The sequence below is a fragment of the Lepidochelys kempii genome, chromosome 1, assembly GCF_965140285.1.
Source record: "Lepidochelys kempii isolate rLepKem1 chromosome 1, rLepKem1.hap1, whole genome shotgun sequence".
NCBI lineage: Eukaryota > Metazoa > Chordata > Testudines > Cheloniidae > Lepidochelys > Lepidochelys kempii.
Window position 1 is genome coordinate 82,621,036 of NC_136380.1, and position 27,360 is coordinate 82,648,395.

Genomic DNA, 27,360 nt, shown 5'->3' on the forward strand with positions numbered 1-27,360 from the left:
ACAACCAGTGGGGCCATTGGACGACCAAGGTGCTAAAGAAGTACTCAAGGATGATAAGGCCATTGTGGAGAAACTAAATGAATTCTTTGCATTGGTCTTCATGGTTGAGGATGTGAGGGAGATTCCCAAACCTGAGCCATTCTTTTTAGGTGATAGATCTGAGGAATTGTCCAAGATTGAGGTATCATTAGAGGAGGTTTTGAAACAAATTGATAAATTGAACAGCAATAAGTCACCAGAACCAGATGGTATTCACCCAAGGGTTCTGAAGGAACTCAAATATGAAATTGCAGAACTACTAACTGTAGTCTGTAACCTATCATTTAAATCAGCTTCTGTACCAGATGATTGGAGGATAGCTAATGTGATGCCAATTTTTAAAAAGGGCTCCAGAGGTGATCCTGACAATTACAGGCCTGTAAGCCTGACTTCAGTACCAGGCAAACTGGTTGAAACTATAATAAAGAACAATATTGTCAGACATATAGATGAGCATAGTTTGTTGAGGAAGAGTCAACATGGTTTTAATAAAGGGAAATCATGCCTCACCAATCTACTAGAATTCTTTGAGGGGGTAAACAAGCATGTGGACAAAGGGGATCCAGTGGATATAGTGTACTTAGATTTTCAGAAAGCCTTTGACAAGGTCCCTCACCAAAGGCTCTTATGCAAATTAAGCTGCCACAGGATAAGAGGGAAGGTGCTCTCATGGATTGGTAACTGGTTAAAAGATAGGAAACAAAGGGTAGGTATAAACGGTCAGTTTTCAGAGTGGAGAGAGGTAAATAGTGATGTTCCCTAGGGGTCTGTTCTGGGACCAGTCCTATTCAACGTATTCATAAATGATCTGGAAAAAGGGGTAAACAGTGAGGTGGCAAAATTTGCAGATGATACAAAACGACTCAAGATAGTTAAGTCCCAGGTAGACTGCAAAGAGCTACAAAAGGATCTCACAAAACTGGGTGACTGGGCAACAAAATGGCAGATGAAATTTAATGTTGATAAATGCAAAGTAATGCACATTGGAAAGCATAATCCTAACTATACATATACAATGATGGGGTCTAAATTAGCTGTTACCACTCAAGAAAGAGATCTTGGAGTCATTGTGGATAGTTCTCTGAAAACATCCACTCAATGTGCAGCGGCAGTCAAAAAAGCGAACAGAATGCTGGGAATAATTAAGAAAGAGATAGATAATAGGACAGAAAATATCATGTTGCCTCTCTATAAATCAATGGTACGCCGACATCTTGAATACTGCATGCAGATGTGGTCGCCCCATCTCGAAAAAGATATATTGAATTGGAAAAGTTTCAGAAAAGAGTAACAAAAATGATTAGGGGTATGGAATGGCTTCCATACGAGGAGAGATTAATAAGATTGGGATTTTTCAGCTTGGAAAAGAGACAGCTAAGGGGAGATATGATTGAGGTCTATAAAATCATGACTGATGTAGAGAAAATAGATAAGGAAGTGTTATTTACTACTTCTCATAAGACAAGAACAATGGATCACCAAATGAAATTAATAGGCAGCAGGTTTAAAACAAATAAAAGGAAGTATTTCTTCACACAACACATAGTCAGCCTGTGGAACTCCTTGCCAGAGGATGTTGTGAAGACCATAACAGGGTTAAAAAAAAACCTAGATAAATTCATGGAGGATAGATCCATCCATGTCTATTAGCCAGGATGTGCAGGAATGGTGTCCTTAGCCTCTGTTTGCAGAAGATGGGAATGAACGATAGGGGATGGATCACTTGATGATTGCCTGTTCTGTTCATTCCATCTGGGGCACCTGGCACTGGCCACTGTGAGAAGACGGGATACTGGGCTAGATGGACCTTTGGCCTGACCCAGTAGGGCCATTCTTATGTTCTTACCAAAGCCAAAGCCTTCCTGGTCTAATCCGTGTAACAATAAATTTGACTTATCTATTAACATAAATACAAAGTATTTAAATAGGTCTGATATAATAAAGTCAATTTTTATGCATTGTGTAGTTTTGAGGTAGCTGTAATATTTCAGTATTGTATCGTGCTGAAGCCTGGCTGTATTTTTTATTGGATCAGTCCCTGAGAGAGAGATGTGCATACTGTACTTATCAAGAGGGCTCCAACCTTTTTTTCAGAAAGCTCTTTGAGTGAAAGCATATTCTTCCGCTTATGTCACTAGTGTGGTTGGTGAGATTTATCCTTCGACTGAGTGATTTCCCATCTCATTGACACTTGCAATCAGTGGAGCCAACAGAAATTATGTGTCTCCAAAGTGGCATAAATTTTCACGGAAGAGACAACTTTCCTAAACATTTTACTGAGTCATATAGAACTTCATCTTTATGAATGTCATAATTCTCAGTGCTTGTTCAAAATATACCTCCCCCACAATTTACCATCTAAAATAACGCAAAAGGTCAGATTATCAAAAGTGTTCAGCACCCACAATTGGGGCCAGTTTTTCAAGAGTTCATTTCCCAATAGCTACCATTGAGAACAATGAGAATTTACTCAGAACAATGGAAACAGCTGGGTGCTGCATCCTCTTGAAAACTCACCAGGTTATTTAAGGCACCTAATTGGAAGCTGAATTCTTCTGAAAAACTAGCCCATGACCATGACGTAAAGGTTCTGTTCTAAAGAGCCAGTTTGTAGCAGCTAAATAGAAAATGCTGAATTCATGTAATATTTAGAGTTAAAACTTCATTTTTATCAATTGAAAAAAATAAATAAAGATGTTCCATTTTTCCACTGAGCTGCCTGCCTGGTCTCCCCCCACCTCCTCCATTTTCTGTTTTAACATTTATGTGAAAACAATGCAACAGCCAGCTGGAAAATAATCTAATTCCTGTACGGGCCAGATTCTGCCATTCTTACTCATGCTAAATAGATACTCTGTGAGTTGTCCAATTCATTTCAATAGGAGTATTCATGAAGTAACTATTATTCAGCATGAATAAGGATAGCAAACTAGAGCCCATAGAAAGGAAGATTTCTAGATTAAGCAGAGCTACTCTTTTTGTTGTTGTTCTTTAAGTGTTGGCAGCCAACTTTAAAAGATGAATCTTTCTGCATTTTAAATCATAACTACAAATGTAACCACATTTCTGAGGACCAAAAATTCACATGCCAGCACAATTATCCTTATGTAGGTCCCAGGCCTTCAACCCCTTACTCAAGAAAATGGGACTACTTAAAGGAATAAAAGCTGCTCAATAAAAGTCTGTTGACCTGCCATAGCTATATTGTGGGGAACAGACTATTACAAGAATCAATAAGAAGGGAAATCAACAAATTATACAGGGAGAAAACATGAATTAAAGTGTTCATTCCTTTAATGTTAATCACTGTTTCCATAACTTCAGCTTCATGATCCTTTATTTCTGATTTAAAATTTCAACAATAAAAGTGAGGGGCTACAAATTTGTGGGGAATGTGGGTATCTTGGGCTAAAATGAGTGATGTCTCTCAAAATGAGAACCAAATAAGAGGCATAGGAATGGATAAAGAATTCCAGGATTAACATTAAATATGATGGTCTGTTAATGAATTTCTAGTATACAAAGATTAGCAGACAATTTTTCTATTTTTAAAATGTCCTAAATGTAGGTTATTTTAAAAAATTCTAATAAAGAATATTCTATTAAAATTAGACCATTTTTGAGACTCCTAGTTTTACAATGCTATTGTCTTAAAAACAATACTGCATGATTTGATTGTGATATAACAGGATGTCAACATGATATGAAGAATTTAGAGAAATACATAGCTAATATTGCTGTCTTACATCAGATACACCCACTGCTCTTGCTTTTATTTAGAAAACTTGCTTGCTGTTTATTTATTCTTTTTTGTTTTTTGGTTTCTACGTCATCACCCTCTCCTGGTATGAAAATATACATATCTGAAATAGTCCATCTGTAAATGTGTGTTCTTAATAAATAACCAGTGAAGTTAAAATTTATGATTGATTTGAAATAATTGATTACAGTATGACAACTTTCTCTTAATCATAAAATACAATTACAGTTTTGTGCTTTCCTATCTGAGCTTTACAAAAGCTGGGAGAACTATTTCTGTTCTACCTCTGATTAGATCAGCAACGCCACTTCTTCAGGTCTTATCAGATTGGTTTTGATAATAATTACTTGGGAAGTGTTTGATCTCAATGATGAATACATGATTAGTTTTTCATGAAATCAGTCAACCACACCACTCAGCATTACTCATGTGAGACCTTGTTGATTTAGCTGTTCGAAAGAACGCATTCTTCTTCACTGCAGTTATGGGATGTCAGTCTTTGGGGAAAAGAGGGTGGAAAAAGGGCAAGTTTATGGGTAATGATATTGCAGCTGCAGATATTTAAGGTTTGCTAATTCTCTTCTCAATTATGTTCATTCCTTACCTCGCCGCACTGCCTGCTACATGGCTACAGAATCAATCTTAGCGGTGGAATATATTTTTCCCTTTTCAAAAAAGGTTTCATGACACCATTGTCATCTTTGAAATCCTTAGAGGGTTTTGCCCTGATGAATAATATTTCATATGTGGAATGTTTATGTGATTTTCACGGAGCGATAACCTCGCTACCACCTAACTTTGATGCATTGAGATTGCTGCTTTTCCCTACTAAAGTGCTTTTACACACCACCTCCTGCAAATTGACTTAAGAGTCAGAAATGGAAGATTCAACACAACTTGGACTCTCCATGGAAAAAGGGTTTTAGAGAGGATTTTATCTACGAGACAAAATCTATCTATTTTACTTATTTCAGCAGCAGCTTCTGTAGAAAAAAGTTGTGGGTTTCTTTGCTTTTATGGAACTAGAATGTTTCGGGGGCTGGGGGGGGGGTTAAAGCAGCTCATGTTTTCGCATTTTAAAAAAATAGCTATATTTTTCTAGTATTGTGATTTAAGGCCCCATCCTGCTAACCTTTACTCACTGAAGTCAAAGGCACTGCTCGCCTGAATAAGGATTACTCACCTGAGTAGAGAATTAGGTCCTAAATACTGAAAAAAATATAGCTAGTATAATTCTTCATATTTAAAAGGACCACTGTAAAGATTTGCAGGATTGGACCCTTAATTATTAACTGTAAACCCCAGTGGTGCTCTTTTATTAAAAGAGGCACTTGTATCATACTAGTTAAGAAAAGAATGGAAAAAAAAAAAACTACCAAGGAGGGGAGGGATAGCTCAGTGGTTTGAGCATTGGCCTACTAAACCCAGGGTGGTGAGCTCAATCCTTGAGGGAGCCATTTAGGGATTTGGGACAAAACATTTTTCAGGGGGAAGGGATAGCTCAGCCATTTGAGCATTGGCCTACTAAACCCAGGATTGTGAGTTCAATCCTTGAGGGGGCCATTTAGAGATCTGGGGCAAAAATTGGGGATTGGTCCTGCTTTGAGCAGGGGGTTGGATTAGATGACCTCCTACAGTCCTTTCTAACCCTGATATTCTATGAAGGATATGATATATTTTCTCTAATGTTTTTCCCTTTAATATTTTGCTAATAGAATTGTCAGTTTTAAAACTCAGAAAGAACAGTGCATTCCTGTTTTCCTTCTTTAATTATAACTTGCCCTGATCTTTAGAACTTAATGTTTCACTAATAAGCTTAGAGCTCTTTGATTTATTTAAAAATATAAACTATTGTTTTGGTGGCAATACATTTTCTCTTTGAAAATGTAGTTTAGGAAGTTTCTCCTCTCAAAGAATGAGAGTGTTTACAAAAGATATAATGCTGTGGTGCACTTGCTGTTATGATTATCATGCCATCATGTTAATATGCTGTTGGCATAAATGGACAGCTGGGTGTTGCATTATTTTAATATAAGTCTGAAAAGAAAAGTAGACCAGGCAAGCAGCGCAGGGGAGAAACAGACCAACTTTTTTAAATGATGGAGAGCCAGGTTTGAATATGGTTAACGTAACATGTGACTTGAAATCAGCCAATTCTTTTTAGCTGCTACTAACTGTCAAAGCAGCAGTCTCCCTAGAATAGTGCCTTTATGTGATGATTGTTGGCCAAAATTTCAGGACTCAACTTCCAGCAGGGGCCTAAATGAAGTGACCAGATTGTCAAAAAGAGTCATCACCTAGAAGCTCTCATTGAAAACAAAGCGGCTTCTGGGTGCTGACTGCTTTCGAAAGTCTGGCTTCTTCATTTATCTGTCTAAATGGGAATTGAGGTTGGGAATTTTAAAGAAACCTAAGGGAGTCAGGTACCCAGCTGCCAAGAATTCCTATGGAAGTGGAGTGTCTAACTCAACTCTTTTGAAAATTCCAGCTTCAACTCTTTTGAAAATCTGGCCTTGTAAAAACAGTGTAAAGAGCTGAAGTTAAGAATGGACTCGATCCTGTGAGGGACATTAACTCACAACTAGAGGTTCCTCTGGCCCTCTGATATTGGGTCCCAATTAAAACGAGTCATTTGAGTGCAAAAAAGCAAAATAAAACATAAAGAGAGACAATTAATTCTAATGTTTCCAATGAAATCAACTTGTTTCAAATTTAAATTTTTAGGCAATGTTAAAAGCATATGCACCAATTACCTTCAAAAACTATGAATTGTCACATTGCCTTTAAATTGTTATACATATCACAAAACAGGGAAAAGAAGCTCAAACTCTGCTATAACTCAAACTCAGTCATTGCCACCACATTGCAATAAAATCCTCATTGACTTTTCATTTAACTCTTATCTCATTATTTCCTTCCAAAGGATGTAGAGATTCAGGACAACAATAAAAAAAATCTATAGCACAGTACCATTTCTGTCATTTGTAGCTAATGAATGCTTTTTTGTATTGAATAGCAACTGGCCTAATAATGACAATGACTCCATTGATTTAGAGCAATAAACTTAAAGACATGGCAGGCCTATATTAGTATAATAAGCTCAAACATTCATTTCACATTAAGAAAACGTACTGCAGACACTTGAGTATGAGAGTCTCATGTTTCTTCCCTTCAGTATCACCATATGGCTTAAAAACACAATCTCACAATGTTTAATGTATATAAATTTAAAAGAGAACTAGAGGTAACCATGAGGAATGGTGTTTTTGTCATTGCTGCCAAGAGGGCGGCTCATTTATAAACATTCTGATTGAGTCCTATTGAAGCTTCTGCTTACAGCACCTGTTTGGAAAAGTTTTCCTGTTGCATGTACTCCTCTTTGCTGTGGCTATCAAATACTGCCAGCAGTATTTGCAAGTTCTGCCAGCAGTTCTGCAAGTATCAAATACTGCCAGCAGTTCTGCAAGTATTCAGAATTAATTGCTCGATACTCCTACAAAATACACCTCTGCGTGTTTTATCATTAGATAAAAAAACGTCAGTGACTTTGGCTAAACAACAGGACACACTTGTCTTCATCAGTGATAGAAAACCATGGACAATTAGCTAAAAATTCCTCATCCATTTTATGCAAATTTTTCTCATTAAGAGGGATGTCATATATTATTTATTTTCAAATATTCTGCAAGCCTGGAACAAAAGGTATAGATGTATTATATTTGCTTCTTCAAATCATTGTGCAGGTAATTTCTTCACAAGAAAAACCAAACAAAATAAAAAACAAACTTGGAACTAACTGTGTGCCAGAGAAATTGCAAGGGAAAAATTGGTAGCTTGAAGTCATCAGGGTTGTAAACTTCTGTCAGTAGCAAAGTTACTAATAACAAACCTTCTGAAGGGTTTTTTCTTTTCCTGCAGCTGAAACCTGGTTTTAAGCTACAGAAAAGCCATTCCCACCAGAGACCCTGACAGTGGACAGTTAGGCCCGACAGACTTGGCAGAGCCAAATGATTCTAAGCAGTAATTAGCAAATTACAGGCTCCTAATGTGTACTGTATAAATAGTGGCACAGTGGTTCTTGACTTCTTTTGCTGCAGTCAAATCCATGTCAGGAGGATTCAGTGTTAACTCCTGCAGAACTGTTTGGGTTAAATACTTTCCTCAGATCCCTGATGAAGGCATTTGGTTGAAATGTTTGTCTCCACAATTTTGTTTCTTTTGTTTGATTTATGTTTGCAACTGAGTTTGAGGGAGTAAAGGGTTATTCAGCACTGCATACCAGGCAGCAGTAGCACGCAGCTCAATGGCTGGAGGGGCTGGGGCAGCAGCTGCTTTCACCAAGTGATTCTTTCTTTCCTTCAGGTACTGTAGATGACTGTTGTAGAAGTAACTGCCACAGGTAGTGGGAAAATGTGGCTAATGCCAGAGTTCCCATGACAGTTTGCATACAAATTTGTGACTGGAGGTGGATTCATTAATAGAGTCAATAAGGAGTTTATGTCAGCTTCACCAAATCGGATAGCCATAGGAGAATCTGTCTAATTTAGTATTAGCTCATCTGATGTATTTAATGTACTAATTTATTTAATTAGAATAAATTTATTTATTATGTTTGAAAATGGAAAATGCTATCTGGGTGTGAAGTATTAGACTGGAAGAGAAATGGGACAATTGCTACTGTAATGAAAAGGCAAGACAAGGAGTTGGGAGTTCTGAGGTGATTGTGGGTATGTCTACACTGCACTCTAAATCTAGATCTGTAGGATTGGAAAACATGTCTATAGTGTTAGACTCAAAAAGCTCAATCTATTTAGCTTCTCAAAGAGAAGGTTAAGGGGTGACTTGATCACGGTGTATAAATACCTGCATGGGGCGCAGTAATTGTATAAGATAGGGCTCTTCAATCTATCACACAAAGGTATAACAAGAGCCAATGGTTGGAAGTTGAAGCTAGACAAATTCAGACTGGAAATAAGATGAAAATTTTTAACAATGTAGGACACTTAAATCAAGATAAGATGTTTTTTCTAAAAGATCTGCTCTAGTTAAAATGGGAATGAATTCAGGGAAGTCCTACGGACTGGGTTATGCAGGAAGTCAGACTAGACGCTCACAATAGTCCTTTCTTTCCTGATAATCTATGAATCCATGAATTTATTAAATTAAAAAAGGGCACTGCAGATGGCAAGGAAACAACGGTGAGCATAAATACTTAAGCACAGTTGCTTTAAACATGCAGCACAACCAAACCAAAGGAAGAAATGTCAATTACCAGTATAGGCAAAAGGCTGCCAAGAGTGGCAAATTAATTGAAAACAGATACAATGTTGCCCTTACTGAGTGTTCCTCTAATAGGATGAAAAATTCACTCTTTCATCGTTGATGGCTTTGAAATTTATGGCAGATTTTAGTCGCATTGCAGAAGGCAGGTGGTGGCTATGGGAACTTGGGTTCAGCAGTGAGGTGATGGCTTGCATAAAGTTATAAAAGAAGCGGGTATTAAAGAGAATAACTGCTCTGTATAGCCCAGTCAGTTTGATCAGGTGCCACTTGGACAGATTTATTTACAAGCATTTCCTACAGCTATAGTTCTCTTCACTGTACTATCTGAATGTCCACATGATGGTTTATCCTTTGGATCTGATTTCAAAGAGACTTCTGAACAAGCACCATCATTTGTCATACCCAGAGGGTCAGTAAATGTTTGTACTACTCTACTTTTATGTTGGGTTTCATATGCACCATTGGCCAAGCAATCAACATTATTATCTCTTGTGGAACAAGAGATATGCCTGATGTTGAGGGACTGCTTCACCCTTCTTAAAACCCTGTAAATAATATTCAGAAGCAGGGTAGCCATTCTTAAATATTACTCTTATATCAGAGTGCTTCAATTCTAGGAGTGCCTGCCTTCCTGTTTCATCTGTGTTTTCTTTCTTAACTACAGTAGCACATTTATTGTGGGCAATAAAAAGAAAATGTCATGTCCATCCATGTTTCCCTAAGTCCATTGTAAAATACTCCTATTTATTTATAAACAATAAGATAGCACTCAACATTTTTGTCTTCTTAATTCTCCTTCTAGGCTTTTTGAGCCATCAAGCAAAGGGGAGTTTACAGTGATTTTCAAAAGGTTGCAATGGGAAAATTTAGATTTGAAAATGAAGTAACCACAGTAGCTAATACACTTTCATTTTGAACTGGTAATATCTGTCTGTGAATATTCATTAAAACATTCACTGTGTTTCTGATTTGGAAAAAGTGATGATATTTAAGTGCTCATTAAGATGAGGGTCTAATACCGTTAGCTGGACACTGCCCTAGCAAAGGCCATGTCTGTGCAAACCTCCTTGTATATAGCTCTGCCTTTACTCCTCAATTAAAATGTGCTCTACTTGCTGTTTCTGGGTTGATTCTGCCAGATGCTGAGAGCCGATGATGTTCAGCACTTCTCAGGAGCAGGATAGGAACCCTTCGCTTAGGCCAGTTCTGAGCACAGAATGTTGGTTGCTCACTTGCTCCACACTGCACAGTTGCTGCATGATGCAGCGAAAAGGCCACGGGAGAGTAGGCAGGGATACACCAAAAAATATTTTCACTTGTGACCCGAGCCAAATTTAGATTCCAGAGTTGAGAAATGATTGTATTGACCTACTGTGACACCTAGCTCCATTAAACATTAACTCCCTTCTGATACCGTCCGGTTAACAGGCAACTGTTTAGAATGATCATATCTTTTTTTTTCTACTTTGGCAAGTGTGTTCAGTTTTGTGCTTTTCCTACAGCCACTCCTTTATTGTGACGTCTCAAAGTCAGGTGATGGAGGTTGCCATCCATCACCTGTCCTTACCTTCAACAGGGGATGCATCATTTGTACTCGTCACCCATTATTTGACCAACAGAGTCCACAATGCATGCTATGTTCTCCCCCGCTTAATGGTGCACAGTTATGAAACTACACAGAACGCTGAAGCGTTTTCCTGCCATTATAAGCAGCTTCAGGTATAGGCTGAATGAGGCAAACACCGTCTTTGTCCTGTGCTGTAAAATCTACTGGTTTTTCTTTTGTGTGTGTGTGTGCAGTGCTCACCAGTGAAGTCTCTATGTGGAATGTAAGCCCATGTGTTCATTCACAGATGAAATCCTGGCCCATGTACACACTCAGGCAATCCCTTCCCAGGGCTACTGCGAGGTGATAGATTTGAAACGTTCGTTTTACAGGCAGCTGGTGCCTATGTCCTGAAGAATAAAGCAGCTGTGTTGTGAGGTGTGGGAAGTTCCAGTGCATAATACTAGAAACAGTGAGAAAGCAGAGGCTCTGGGCTAGGGCACAAGGCTGGGAGTTAGGAGACCTTTGTCTATTCTTGACTCTGCCACAGACCTATTGTATGACTTGGGCAAGCCAGTTCACCGGTTTTTGCCTATTTCTCTTCCCACCCTTTGTCTTGTCTATTTAGATATAAGGTCTTTAAGGCACAAGGTCTTTTCAAACGGGGCCCCAGTCGTGACTGAGGACTCTTGGAACTACTTTACAAATAAAAATATTAAACCTATAACTGATACAGAGTGAGCTGAGGTTTTGTATCTGAGCCATCAGAAACAGACAATACAATAATTCTATAACTTCTAAGATATAAAGTTTATTACATTAAATAAAGTATGTCACTTCAGTGTCATGCACACTAGGCACTCAACAAATAAAATAAAAAAATTTAAGTAAGCAATATACATCACTTCCTTTTGGAGACCACTCAATTTTGAATGGGTCTAAGCAAGCAGACAAAATCTGGCCCACATTGAATTTTGCCGTCAAGCTAAGATTCAAAATCTTTGACGTAAACTGCAAAATATGTTGCAAATGGTAGTTTAATCTAATGGAGTATTGCAACATTTGTAAGGGCTGGTTTTTGCTGCCGCTGTTATTTCATGAGCAGAGTGAAGCAGACTAGATTTTAGTAAAGTGAGCAACTTAAAAACACTTTCTTGATCATTTCCTTTGCTCTGAAACCTATACTGCCCCTTCCCTGAAATATTTGCCCCCCTTTGCCTCCCCACCAGCCATGACAACAGGTTGCACAATGAAAACTCGTGTTTACAAATCTTGCATGCAAATGATTATGGAACAACCATGATATGCAGCAATTTAAATTTGTTGACAGAGTTGCTAAGAAACAAGCCTTTTGATTCTGTGAAACTCTTTTTGATACAGCTCTGTGCTCTGACAGCTGAAGTTATTGAACAAGAGTGAGGACTCTTTAAAAGAAAAAATTCTGACATTTGCTATGTTTTCAGAGCCTGTAACATAACATTGAATATTCCTTCATTGTCAGTTTTACTCAGTATTGGAGTGCCTGATTCCATATACTGGTATATTTAAACTACCCTATATTTCAATAAAATGGCTTAAGTATTTAAATAGTACTCTCTCACACAATTATTTTGCGAGGAGATTATGATCTTCACATGATCCCTGCCATATATCTTGTAAGCTTCAATATTTTCCCTATCCATTCCTTAAACATTCTTTCTCCAGCACATTTTCATAGGGTACCTCATGGGACGACACTCAGTGCTGTAGAGTGGACACCATTATTTTGGCATTCCAATATTATGATGATCATAGAATTATAGGACTGGAAGGGACCTCAAGAGATCATCTAGTCCAGTCCCCTGTACTCATGGCAGAACTAAGTATTATCTAGACGATGATGGGCGATGGATGCCATTATAAGAACCTATGTTGGTACTGTAGATACTTAGACCATTAAACATGAAAGTATGGCTGGGGACAATGATTGTCCAAAGCTTTATTTTTCTTGGCTGTATGGATATTTATAATTGTGATCCAAGTCCTGTATCAACTTTCAGCAGGACACAACTGGTACTCCATCACTTAAACACACACACACACACCCCTTCGCTCATTGTGTCCAATGGAAGGGGAAAAGATAATGGGGAAGGGATAAATAAAGGTTAGACACCCAGTAGGGTTGGGAGGTGAAGAGAGGTAGTAGTGGGGAAGAAGCAGGAATTGGGGATTAACTGAGAAGGTGTGATAGCTTCCCACTCCAAAGACCCAAACTGCTCTTTCAGCATCAATTCATGACACTTTTCAGACACTCTTAGTCCACTTGCTAGTGTGAAAGATACACTGGCAGCTGTTCTATGTTATTTTTTCCAAAAAATGTAAGTTAGAATAATAGAATATCAGGGTTGGGAGGGATCTCAGGAAGTCATCTAGTCCAACCCCCTGCTCAAAGCAGGACCAATCCCCAACTAAATCATCCCAGCCAGGGCTTTGTCAAGCCTGACCTTAAAAACCTCTAACGAAGGAGATTTCACCACCTCCCTAGGTAACCCGTTCCAATGCTTCACCACCTTCCCAGTGAAAAAGATTTTCCTAATATCCAACCTAAACCTCCCCCACTGCAACTTGAGACCATTACTCCTCGTTCTGTCGTCTGGTACCACTGAGAACAGTCTAGAGCCATCCTCTTTGGAACCCCCTTTCAGGTAGTTGAAAGCAGCTATCAAATCCCCCCTCATTCTTCTCTTCCGCAGACTAAACAATCCCAGCTCCCTCAGCCTCTCCTCATAAATCATGTGGCTGCCTGACCATAAACAGCTACTGAAAGGGAAGCTGGATTTCTGGGGGACAGGGAGAGGAGGGCAAGGGTTTAATACAGTCTAGGGAACCATAAGAACAGAAAGAAAAGGTAAGAAATAATTAGCTATCATCAAATACATTAAAAGAATCAAATATGGTTTTTTAATACCTTTGTCTACTATTTTTTCTTATCTATTTTTATAGGGACTACTTTTCATAGTGGAAAGATACATTTCTTAAACCTGTGAAAAAGTGCCTTTAAAGGGGTTTTTTAAAATGTAAAATAAATGTAAAATGGATGTAAAAATAATGAGTCATATATTCTGTAACAGGCACTGCAGCATGTGCATTAGAAGGCAAGTGGAGCACTCTCAGCATGCACTAATAGCCTACTAATGCACAGCCTTTGGAGTCTTAGTGCTGTGACCGACATTTACCATGACAAATACTTTGCAGCAAAAAATATTTTGGGTTCCATTATGGTTTTACAAGCTTGAGCCATTCTGGGAAGGGGCAGGATACGCAATACCTGAGCAGTGGCGTTTGAAGGCCATTAGGAGTAACCAGCGGAGTGAGAGGAGCACACAAACTTGCTGTACCTGTTTGAAAGGTGAAGGAAGTGTTTTACACACAGTGAAGCTCCCCATCCGTTAATTGGAGTGTAGAAGGGAAAGGAACAACCTCAAGCCCATCCAGGCATGCCTCTACTAGAGGGGAAAGCATTGCTGGTAGGCACCACAAGCCACCTCATCCAAACCCCTATCTCCTTACTTCTGAATACCAGAGTATTGGAAGCAAAATTATGGAGGTTTTGTTTTACGGGCTCCGAGTGCCATTTTGTTCAGGTTTGGATGAAGCCAAAAGACTTCTCTTTTCTCTCTCTGCTTCTTCAAAATATCTCAGTGTGTGTGTGTGTGTTTGCCTGTGTATAAAATATCTGTGAGGGATTACACAAAATAATTGTGGGAGTGCCTGGCAACTGCAAAAATGAGCACCTGATGGCTAAATATATACATGGATGTCATTGCTGCTTCATCTGCAGAGTGAACTGCAAACTAATTTCTTTACTCAGAGTGCAACAAGAGTCAACATTCTAGAGAAGCAAAATTAAGAAAATTATTGCTTTTTCACTGATTTCCTCCCCCGCCCTCTTCTTCATCCCATCTTCCTGTGTTTGTTTTTGGATTCTCCTTCATGCAGTGGCAGTGGTACTGAATGCCAATGAGAAAAAACACCCCCCCCAAGCTATTCATGAAAGGGTGATTAATTCATGGTTTGTAAACCTGATATAAAATTTTCTGACTTATTTATGGAATGAATAACTTCTCAGTAGCAAATAATGTTTTGAGGGAAAAGCAAGTAGAGGGTATTTTTAATTGTAGTACATTTATAAAACCCTAATTTAAATTCCCAGTCTACTAATACAGAACTCTCGCTATCTGACCCACAAGTATCCAGAAATGGGCAGTTCAGCATGTTTATATATGTGTTTTGGCTAGTGAAATAGTTATATATTATTGAACAAATAATTATGAGCTCTCTCCAATGATCTCCCCAGTCTACTAGGTAACAGTGACTTCAGGAGATAGGCATAAATTTAAACTACAGTCCCTATGAGCTATGGCTGTTGTTGCATATCACGGCATTGGGGCTTAGAGTTATTAACTGTAATACAGAAAACAAGATGTGACATTAATTATATGCCACCTCCATTTGGAAATAATGTTCAGTAACCATGCTTCCAAACTCTGACTTACTTAAGTAGTCCCATTGACTAGTCCCCAAATGATGAACAATGAGAATACTTACAGATCAAATTCTGCCACTCTTTCTCACAATGAGCAGTACTCCATACTGTCCGCATGATGTATTTCTCAGTGTCACCCTCTGTGAATTAGGGTTTGAAGGGTTGGTCCCTTAATTCATTTGTATTTAAAAATTTTAAAAAAGCAAGTGAAAGCTGTTGAAAGCCAAAGTATATGTATGACTAAGCTTATCTACTGTATCTTCTCTTTAGGAAGGAATCCATTTGCATGGGGTATTTTGTTTTCTGCTCTGCTTTATATGTGATCTGAATAAAGGGAGGCTTTCAAATGATGCAATGTAAGGAATATATTGAGCTGTGTAGGTCCTAATGTTTGGAAGACCAACACATTTCAAGGCTGATTATAGTTTGTTTTCCTTCACAGTGGGTGATTGAATCAGTGAGGTTCCCAGTGAAAATGACAAGGCAGTCTACTTGAATCATAGTGTTATTAACAATCGTCTTTTCTAGTTTTCTGTGCATGTCGAGTGATCTGGGATGAAAAAACTAACAAGCACCTGTCAAACCTGAGCCATCAGCCTTTTTGACAGAGGGCCCACTGGACTTTCCTATCAAGAGAGCCTTTACGAGTAAACCAAGGAAATCTCTCTCAGACAAAAAGGAAACAGAGCTCATCAGAATTTGCAGACCCTTGACTTAGAGGGCAGGCTGTCTCCCATGAAAACCTTTTGATCACAATGCTTTTTTATTCAGATTTGACTTTACATTATGGCTAATCAATACCTTGCAACCATCCAAGTCCCCTGTTAGATGCACATCTCACAATCAGGCAGGGAGGCCTACTAATTGAAGAAAAGCAAGAGACTCAGGTATCATTGCCCCCGGGCCATAGACCTGCCTCAGCTCACTCTCTGCTGTCTCCCTCTCTCTCTCTTTTTTCATAGAATCCTAGAAATGGTGGAAATAAAATTTAGAGGCATGACAGGTGCGGAAAAGAAGGATCAATTCCTGTCACTTGCCACCACTGTTTACTGCCTTTCCTGAGTCTTCAGAGGGTGTTTTTCTTTCATGGCTTAGGGGAATTTAACCTTTTATAAATGGGAAGGTGGTGCCTTCATGCATTTTAAATTGTTTTATTTTTCATGCTCAGGATTGGTTAGGTTTCCTCCAAATGACTGCATTTTAAAACTCTGGGGTGGTCTTTCCCAGCTACAGTATACATTGGAAGACTGGCATACATCTTTGTCACATCTACAATATATTTTGCTACCTGCCAACTCCAAAAATTTCTATTCCTTGCCTCTATCATTCTGACACCCCGCAATGCATTAATGTGAATGAACAACTCAAACTCAGATTATAAAAATAAGCAGGGTAACCGTGTGCCCGTCAAAACTGGTAACGTCCTTGTTTTCAGGGCATATCCTTATTGGCTTGACAGAAAACAACTATTTGTCCTGGGTTTTTTTACTCTAGCAGTCTGACCACCAGAGGGAGTTGCTAGTCAGGTGAGCTGCTGAAACTGACAGCAGGCTGGGTAGGGACATGTGCAACTCAGGGACCACCCCCAAGTCTGTCCTGAAATCATGTTGTTGGTCTGTTCTTCTGGAAGCCTCCCATTGGGCACTACAACAAGTTGTGATCCCAGAATCAGCTTTCTTGCATCGCCACATATGCATGTAGCTACAGAACCAGCCTGGAAGCAGCTGTCCAAACTGGTGGTCTCCTCCCCGCCATCACAGGAAGCAATATACTGGAAAAGGAAAAGCAAGGGGGCAGATAAAGCACTCAAAGTGGATGTGAAAGAAATGATGAATAAGTAAGACCGAGGCAAAGAAAGAGTGAGGACTATGGAGGAGATATTAAAGGAGAAAAGGGGATAAGACTAAAGTAGGGGGGATGAGAGGGGAAAAAACAGAAAAAGGGAAAGGAAGAGGAAAACAAAAAGCATTCAAACTATATGAGGGAGGAATAAACAGCCTTTTCTCTTTTCCCCTTTCTCCCAGCTGACAAATTTTCTTGTTCACAACTCCCTGACCCCCCACTAACACTGTCCACAACCCCAGGAACCATTCTGCCCCAGAACAAGCCCTTCAGGTTCTCACCTTGAAAGCCTGATAGTCCTGCAGATAAAACAATTTTAAAAACTTACACTTTCACTAACTGTTAAACTGTTGTTTAACAGTCAAAATCTTTCAATCAAAAACAAACAAAGGCTGAAAAACGTTTTTGAAATGTTTCACTGAAACCTGTTGATTACTTCCAAATTCCCCCTTTTCTGGCACAAAATATTATTTTTTAATAATTAGGAAAGGAAGAATTCTACTTTCTCTCACGCATCATGGGAAGGGCCATTCACGGTCCAGGAGCGCCTGGGAGCTGTTAATTATCTCATAGCATTCCCCACCTCCAACCGAAAGCCTAAGGTGTACCATATTAATTCTCTAAAGCCCTTTTATTCCAGAGAATTAAAGGTTTGTCAGTTTACAGCCCAGGGAGGAGACGATGCTGAGTGGCCTGAAGGTGTCTACTACGAAGGGAAATGTGCTGGTGGTGTGGAAGAGGTGAGCCTCTCCATGACCCTTGGGCGTATGCAGCGACAGCAGATCCAGGAGCTGTGCACTAGCTACGCGCCAATGTTCTCAGCCACCCCAGGACTGACTGAACGGGCATACCACTCCATTGACACAGGTAATGCTCACCCAATTAGAGTCCAACCTTACCGGGTGTCTCCTCAAGCTAAAACTGCTATAGAATGGGAGATCCAGGATATGTTACAGATGGGTGTAATCCGCCCCTCTGAAAGTGCATGGGCATCTCCAGTGGTTCTAGTTCCCAAACCAGATGGGGAAATACGTTTTTGCGTGGACTACTGTAAGCTAAATGCTGTAACTCGCCCAGACAACTATAAAAAGTTAAAAAGTGAAAGAGAATATTTTTTCACCACCAAAAGAAAATGTCATTTTTAGAAAAAAACAAAAATGTTCAGTGAAAAACTTAAAAAAAAATCAAACCAAACAAAAAAAAAAGTACTAATTTCAAAGTTGTGGGTTGTTTGTTGTTTTGTTTGTTTGTTTGTGACAGATCCTTTTTCCCAACCAGCTCTAATTGTGAACATTTGTAGCAACTCAAACTGAGAATGTTCAAAGTTTCAGAGAGACCATTCTGAATTTTGTGCATGAATTCAACTGTTGTACTTTAGGTTTTGATCACTTCATGTTCTACTGATATCAAAAATCTTGAGTGTTCCTTGATTCACTTAAGGCCCCACGTAGGTTTTGATCAGTTTATGTTTCAAACAACTATATTCTGCAGAAGCTGCAATAATGGGCATGGTCAAGAAAAAGTGTAATAAAACACAGGTATCTAGGTGTCTCCTACAGTCTACTCTTCACAATAACATTTAAATTTTCTAATGGTGATGACTGTTAAGTCCAACATTTTCAAGTGAGTGCGTCTGATTTAACCTCTGCATTTAGGTGCCTATCTCTAGCTACCCACGTTTGAAAATGTTGGCCTGTGTGACCTGACAAAGGCCAAAGAAGAGTCAGTTTGAGGGGTGATATTAGCGGCTTGCTTACTTTGCTAGACCGTACTCCCTTTCATGCTACTGAGCTACCCCATCTTCTGGCCAGAGATTATGCTGGCTACTCGGATACAGGCAGACATCTAGGAGGGACAATAATCAAGTGCCATCAATGGTAGTCTGGATAGCATTGTTCCCTAAAAGCATGAACTTGATCTGGGCTCTTCTTAGAAGAGTTCTATATAGCCATGTCTTTTCTGGACCTAAAGTTTAGGTAGCTGCGAGGGGACTCAATAATCTGTAATCTTCAGGAAAATACAGTGAAATTTTCAACCATATTGATGATTGTATATTGGTTTACATGTCCAAGGATATCTTCACACAGAAAAGGGCTGGAAACTTACTTTTAAAAACAAGCAGTGGTTTTAATTTATATTTCTTGGTTCCCCATATTAGTATGGACCTTCAGTTACAGGCTCTGAGAGACCAACCACAAAGGCAACCCCTGTCAGCATCGAAAAACTAAGTGATATATAAGGTTTTTAAAAATAGTCTAGTAAAGTCACATTAGAGTAGGAACAGCAGACTTTCAACTGTAAGGCAGTCCATTTATCCCTTCAGAATGAAAATGCATATATTCAAGAATTCAAAGACAAACCGTGGAACGTCATTTTCTTTAATTCTTTCCATTATTTTGTTTGTCAGCTGGAGAGAATTGACAGGATGTTAAGCGTCTACAGTACAGTTGAGAAGACTGAATTAGACCAAAATCTTCCCAAATGATCTTTTGCTTTTCTATACTGGTCCCGCTTTTTGTTGACTGCATCATACAGTTGTGCTATTTTATACCTGGATCTTTTCAATAAGATCACATTAATTACATTCAGTTCTTTCCACTTTGATATCTCATTAAAATCTTATAAATGATCATGCAGTGACCTTGAAGGACATGCATAATACATGAAAGTAAACCTGCAGTAAAATGTATTCTTTCACTCCTGACTGGCTACATCCCACATTTCTTTCTCCCATCCCCAATGACCCCAATATGGGGAGTTATGCTAGCTGAGCCAAGGTATGCAGTAGTGTGCAAATCCACTAACTCCATTAGCTTTCCCTACTGATGACAGCTGCAATATGTTAATGGCTTATGTTTGGATGTGATGGCCCTGCTACCACTTAGGGCACTATGCTAATTACCATAAGAAGGTGACAACAGGTGCAAGTGTCACTTCACATCATCGTCATGCGTATGCGAAAAATAGCTAGCAGCACAAAAAGCAACTCAAGAAAATGTAAACTTTAGTCAGCAGTCTCTGATTCTCTGAAGAACTATTCTTTAATGCTTATGATTAAAGGATTTACAGAAGGATATTGTTGCCTTTTTCTGCAAGTACAGTAATTTTGAATTCATAGGGATGTCTTCATAAGCTATTTAAAGTTATGTTTCAACAACATGCATTTACGTGGCAGTTCAAGCAAAATGCAGACGGTCTGAATTTATGAATGTTTCTTATTGAATAAAAGTTTTCCAATGCTACATTTATTGCAGGGAGTAGGCATTGGAATGGACATGATTTTCTACTTAAGGAAATCTTTGTGTCAGCCTGGCCTGACGCTCTTCTTTAGACTCCGCTGTATTGTCAGATTTACTTTATTTTTTTTAAGTGTTTGTTTTGCTCCCTCTGTCAGGTTTCAGGGCTCTCCTTTTTTAGAAAACTAACAACTCCCTGAACACCGACATAGGCCCATCAGGAGGGTAAGCCTACAAGATGGACATAATTTTAGCCTTTACAAAGTCTTATTGTCATTAGAGTAATTTAATGGAGGGCATGCGGGCACATCTGCTATGATTCTTAGAAACAAAGGATTGTCTGTAATATGCCTCAGAAAAGAGAAGACTGCATTATAATAAGTAGCTAATAACTATTCTATTCCTTTAAATACTATTGGGGCAAAATGTTATTCATGATTCATTCTTTTGGTACTTATTAAGACCATAAGAATTCTATGCTGTTATTGGACTACTCGTGGCTATGCTCTTAACCAAAAGGTAGAGCTACCATCAGATTTCACAATAAAATGACTGCTTTTGAATAAAAAAACTGATAACAGCAACAGCACTTAGATATAACCAGGGTGAGTACTGTAAAAAATGGATCATAGTTTCTTCCTTCGGAGGTTAAATTGTGCAAATGTACAGGAAAATGAACGGATAGCTTTCTGCAGAAAATTTCAGTTTTTCATCAGACAGCCAAATGCCTAAAAATGGATGCGTTTTAGTTTTTCCACCAAAACCCAAAACACTGCCAAAACCAGAAATCTTTAATTTGGATATGCCACCATAGTGCCTCATGAGAGTTGTAGGTCAGTTGTCTAATGTCCCCATTCTTTTTTATAGGCTGGGCTCACCAGCCAGACTTCATCTCCCGTGACACGCTGTGATGTCATCCATCTTCCCCATGATGTAATTATCTTCCCCTCACCAAGAGGGAAGACTGTGGTGCCTCATGGGAGATATAATCTGACCAAGAGGTGAGGCCTACAGAGAATGGGAGCATGAGCCATGCAAACTACAATTCCTTTGCCATTGTGAATCAAAATATTTCAGTGATTGATTTTTCACTGAGAAGACAATTTCCATTTTTGACTAAATATTATGCACAAAAAAATTCTGCCCAGCTCTAGTTAACATCTTTGTCTTCAGACAAGCACCATAGGAACTTGTGCCCACAAGCAGTCATGGTTTTATGTCTCAACTGAAAGATTGCACCTTCTTAAGCACAGTGCCCACTAACACGCTGTTGTAGAACTGGTTTTTCATAGAATCATAGAATATTAGGGTTGGAAGGGACCTCAGGAGATCATCTAGTCCAACCCCCTGCTCAAAGCAGGACCAATCCCCAATTTTTGCCCCAGATCCCTAAATGGCCCCCTCCAGGATTGAACTCACAATGCTGGGTTTAGCAGGCAAATGCTCAAACCACTGAGCTATCTCTCCCCCCTCCTCTTTTTATTGACACAGAGAGAAAATATGAAGCATCCAGTATGCTAATAAGAAAGGGCTAGTGATGATGTGCAATTCTGGAAGTGAACACAATGAGAGGTTCTCTTCAAAAATAAATGTTCATGTTCCTTATTCAAAGAGTTTAAGGCTCTAATGAGTTATTATGGTCATCCACTCTGACCTCCTGCATAACACAGGGCATACAATTTCACCCAGAAATGCCTGTGAATTTAGGTGCCCAGTTGCATATGCAATATTTCGATTGATTCAGTCTTATGAAACTATTTATAATGTGTTATATAAGAAGTAGCAACTAAAATAACTATCCATTTAGAAGGTAATCTTTGGAAGTGGAGTACTGAATCAGGAAACAAAAGAAGCAGCACCAGATTCTTGGAGTTGCACTACCTCCTAATGCTCTAGTAGTTGTGACGCAGAGAATAAATCTTCATTGTACCCAAAACAAATATATCTTGCTCCACCCTGCAGCTTCTCAAGGCTATAATATTCTTCATATGAAAATGTGTGCAAAACTGAATTCAGTAGTCTGAATTAAATCTAACCTGGGCCACGTGCAATAATAATATTGCTTCTTTCAGCTTGCACTTGCATTCTCTCTTTCATTGACTGGATCACATTTTCTTTGCTATCTTTACATCTGCGTCACACTTGACTATTTCTGGCCTCATCTCTAGTTTGGGAATGTCAACAAAAGCTAGATATCCTACCTTTGAGATTCTCCTTTTATTCCTCTCTCTCTCTAATATATATACAAAAAAGCTCTCCTTCAGTCATCCCCCAATGTATGCCATAGGTAACATCTGTCTAGCTCAAGAAACTCTGGGGAATTTTCTTTAAGAGGCTGGAGAATTTCTCTCTTGGATGCAATTTGTGCTCTTGAAATTTGTTGACCCTCCCCACCAAATAAATTGCCAACACCAGCCAGGGGATTTGTTCTTCTAACTTGCTGATGTGCATCTGCAATCAGGCACTAGTCAGAGATCCAAGAATGGAGATCCAAGGTTTGTGCTCATAATTCAGAGTAGGACTCAACAACGCAAGTACAAAAGGAGGACTTCCTTTAGAAAATTTGACTTGCAGTATATAAGCGGCACATATGCACAGCCATGTGAGAATCTGTTTCCTGTCACACTCCTTCTCTGGTTATTTCCAGTCAGGTCACTTCTGCATTTTCTGGTTTCACTCCTAATACTGTGTTTTTGTGGGTGTTGTCTCTTATACCTATGCAGAACCCTGTTAAGAAATCTTCATTCAAACTATGGGTTTGATCATGCAAACTATTATTCACCCAAGTAAAGCCACTGGGAACAATGCAACTACTTCAGTGGGAAATGGTATTGCACTATTGGGCCCTATGTGTGCTATATTCCTCACCTGCAGTTTCAAATAATTATGTTAGGAGTCTGGTTTGAAACTGCTAATACAAACACTGCAAAACAGAATTTAACTGAGACACAGAAGGTTAAATGGTGTTCTCATTGCAGTGCCCAGGAGTTCTGAGAGGCACTGTGCCTCCCAGCACTCCCCAAAGGGCAATGAAACTCTGCACCACACTACTCTGGATTGTATCATGTTGTTGGTTTCTCATGTTGGTTTCTACTGCTTAACTGTGAGCCAAACCCTGACTGACTTACTCACACAAGCAGTCCCACTGAAATCAGTGGGACCACTTGCACGTGTAAAGGCAAGCAGGACATTGGGTCAATCTCAATCAATCATTGATATCATTGGCAAAACTCCCATTCAATTGGTGCAGAGTCAGACTTAATCTTAAAATAATTTTCCATTATATTCCACCTCTGAAAAGACTGAAGAAAGAACAGTAAAGGGAAGCTACTACTTCCAGGTTTTCTCACTTTAAATTCTCATTTTCTAATTGTGTCTTTAATATCCACTATCAGTTTTAGTGATCGGTTTTCTTTTACGTTCTGTCTACTGCAAATATATTGTATGTGAGGAAACTCTTTACTCTTACTTGAAATATTTTCTGTAATTTGACAGCCAGTTCTCTTTTTTGTTCCTCTAATTATCTTGTTAACTTCTGCTGGTTTTTAATATTATATTTAAAAATCTTCCCACTTCCCAAAACAGACATTTAAAAAATGTTGTTATTGTCATTCTATTTAACCACATTGGTCTCTATTACATTCCCCCTGTTGAGACTTAGCCTGAATGAATTGTAACTGCAGAATGTCCAGCTGTTTCTTAAATAATTCCCATTTTTCTGCACTCAGTTTCCCACACAGTCATGAGAGCTCACGTCATTTCCATCAAGATCTCTCAGTGGTTTGTTTTACCACAAGCTATTGTTTCCACTGGATTTGAAGGTGTTAGCAATTCATATTGTGACATGAGAATGACAGAGTGTTTATTTTCCAGTCAAAGCCTCACTAATATATGTAATGTGACTTTCTTCAAAATTCCTTACAGCATTTTGCACTTCCACAAAACTTTCACAGATGCAAACCCATTTATATTGCTTCCTTCTTGTTTTTGTGTATGGTCATATTGCTAATTTGTGATGCCTAGGTCAACTCATTTTTATTTATCAAGATGGGCTAATTTCCTAGCTGTAGGTGGAGAAAAGCCTCTGATCACGAAGTTCAGTCAATACACTGACTTAAGTAAGCAATTATGCATTGCCTCTGGAAGCATGTTCCCCACCTTACAGATTTTGCATACTTGTTATCCCAGTAAGTAGCTGAGAAATTAAAATCCTTCATGATCAAAGTTTCTGTTTTCTTATAAATATCTTTGAGCGGTAAACATGTTGCTTGTTACAGTTACTTTAAACACAGTTTACAAGCTAAAATGTCTACACAATCACGACTGTTTATTACATCACTTTCTGTAAGTATGAAACCTTAGTTCTTTTAACCAAGCATTCATGCATCAGGATTGTAAAATACTAATTTGCATACATGAGATTAAAAAATAATATGCATATAAACATAGTATTATTTTGTCTGAGTTATCGCTTTATTACATTAAAACAGGGATCGGCAACCTTTGGCACGCTGCCCATCAGCGAAATCCGCTGGTGGGCCGGGACGGTTTGTTTACCTACAGCGTCCACAGGTTCGGCCAACTGCAGCTCCCACTGGCCGTGGTTCACCGTTCGAGGCCACTGGAGGCTGAGGGAAGCGGCGGCCAGCACATCCCTCAGCCCACACTGCTTCCCACAGCCCCCATAGGCCTGGAACGGTGAACTGCGGCCAGTGGGAGTTGCGATTGGAAGAACCTGTGGACGCTGCAGGTAAAAAACCAACCCAGCCCGCCAGCGGATTTCCCTGATGGGCCACTGCCAAAGGTTGCCAATCCCTGCATTGAAATATTAAAATGATACAACACGTTCTCTGACCTATATACAGGAAGAGAAAGATCTCACATTACTTACTTTAGACATCAGCTATCCTGCCATTCAAAGTGTTCTTACTAAGGGTGGGCAAAGTATTTTAGAAGTCTCTCAAATATGAAACACAGTGCAATAGTTTCTACAATAGTCAAATTAATCCTGTGCTTGATAGCATCTCTTAGAATGACAAAATCCAGTGTTAGAAATTTGAACAGTCACATCACCAAGTATACACTGTTTGTACTTGCAGAAGCTATAAAGGAAATTCATACATGAGATTTCACTAGCATAGAAAGTTGTTAAACACAACATGGAAAATTCTCATCATAGCCACATACTTCTCAGTCATGTTCGATCTTGATTGATTGGTAAGGCAGGTACAAGCAAACAATATGCATTTTAATATGGCTAACTGTAAATGTATACATCTAGGAACAAAGAACGTAGGCTGTGCCTATATGATGGGGGACTCTATCCTGGGAAATAGAGACTCTGAAAAACAATTGGGGGTTCTGGTGGATAATCAGCTGAACATGAGTTCTCAGTGCAATGCTGTGGCCAAAAGAGCTAATGCAATTCAGGGATGCATAAACAGGGGAATCTCAAGTCACAGAGGTTATTTTACCTCTATATTTGGCACTGGTGTGACCACTGCTGGAATACTGTGTCCAGTTCTGGTGTCTTATTTCAAGAAGGATGTTGATAAATTGGAGAGGGTTCAGAGAATAGCCACAATAATGATTAAAGGATTAGAAAACATGCCTTATAGTGATAAACCCAAAGAGATCAATCTATTTAACTTAACAAAGAGAAGGTTAAGGTGTGATTTGATTACAGTCTATAAATATGTACCCAGGGAACAAATATTTGATAATGGTCTCTTCAATCGATCAGAGAAAGGTACTGTATAACATGATCCAGTGGCTGGATCCTGAAGTTACACAAAGTCAGACTGGAAATAAGGCACACATTTTTAACAGTGAGGGTAATTAACCACTGGAACAATTTACCAAGTGTCATGGTGGATTCTCCATCACTTACCATTTTTAAATGAAGATCAGATGTTTTCTAAGCGATATACTCAGGAATTATTTTGGGGACATTCTGTGGCCTGTGCTATATAGGAGGCCAGACTAGATGATCACAATGGTCCCTTCTGGCCTTGGAATCTATGAATTTCAAGAGACATCACTCATCACAACAGCAACTGGTAACATTGCTGAACTGTTGAATGTATTATATTGTGTTTGTGTTATTGCAAGAAATTGTGTCTGCTAGAAAGAATATCCTGGATATAACTCCTGGTAATGATGGTAAGGACACATTAAGTCAGTCCACTCTCACTGTTACTCTCCCATCTCTCACATGCCTTTTGAACCACTTGCTGTACATGTCACCACAACATCAGAAATAAAATTGTGTATCTTCTTGTATCAGTTCCTCAACAAGCTGTCTCAGCTCCTGTTTTAAGTACCCTGACTATCTTTCTCTTATCAATTTTTTCTACAACAGGTTCTTTGCCAATTCTCTTGATTAACTTGTCAGCCCTCTCAATATCATTCTTAACCTTTGACCCAGGAGACAAATCACTGTCTTGTTAGCTCGTTTCTTTTTAGAGGAGTAGCTATTCAAAGAGCACATAGTCAGGTCTCGTGCTACTAGTATGTCTATTTTTATTTCACTCCTCTGCTCTCTCCCTCATTTTCCTGTGGTGTACAATTCCATCATCATATTCACATTCAGGCTCTAACAACAGAAACCTGTTGACTACTGCTATTTTAATTAACCTCTTCCTTCCCTTACTGTTCCATTTAAATGTAGGGATGGAGATATCAATTTACCTATCCTTCACTCTAAACTTGCACCTTTTGGAAGGTTTAAAAAGTTTGGTTGTCTTCCCACCACTTACCCAACAACCAGTGTTTCTTATTGTGGTAGCAGTTTCTCTGGGGCAGAATTAGGCAGTCAGCTACCCACTTTACATGGTGGTGGTTGTGGTTGTGGAGGAAGGCCTCTGACTGGACTTACCACTCCTGTTTGCCTACTCCCCCAAAATCTCTGGTAGTAAGTATCTTCTTCAGACAATTTTCTCTTCCTTTTTTTCCAATATCTGTGACAACTGCAAATGCTCACAAAACAATGTGAGACATTGTCTGTATTTTGTACTCAGTATGTCCCCCCATTCAGGTACTTTTTCAAGGAATGGAAAGTAGATGAAGGCTAATGTGAATGAGATCATTAAAAGACCTTTAACTTTTAAAACCAATCAATTTTCCTGGA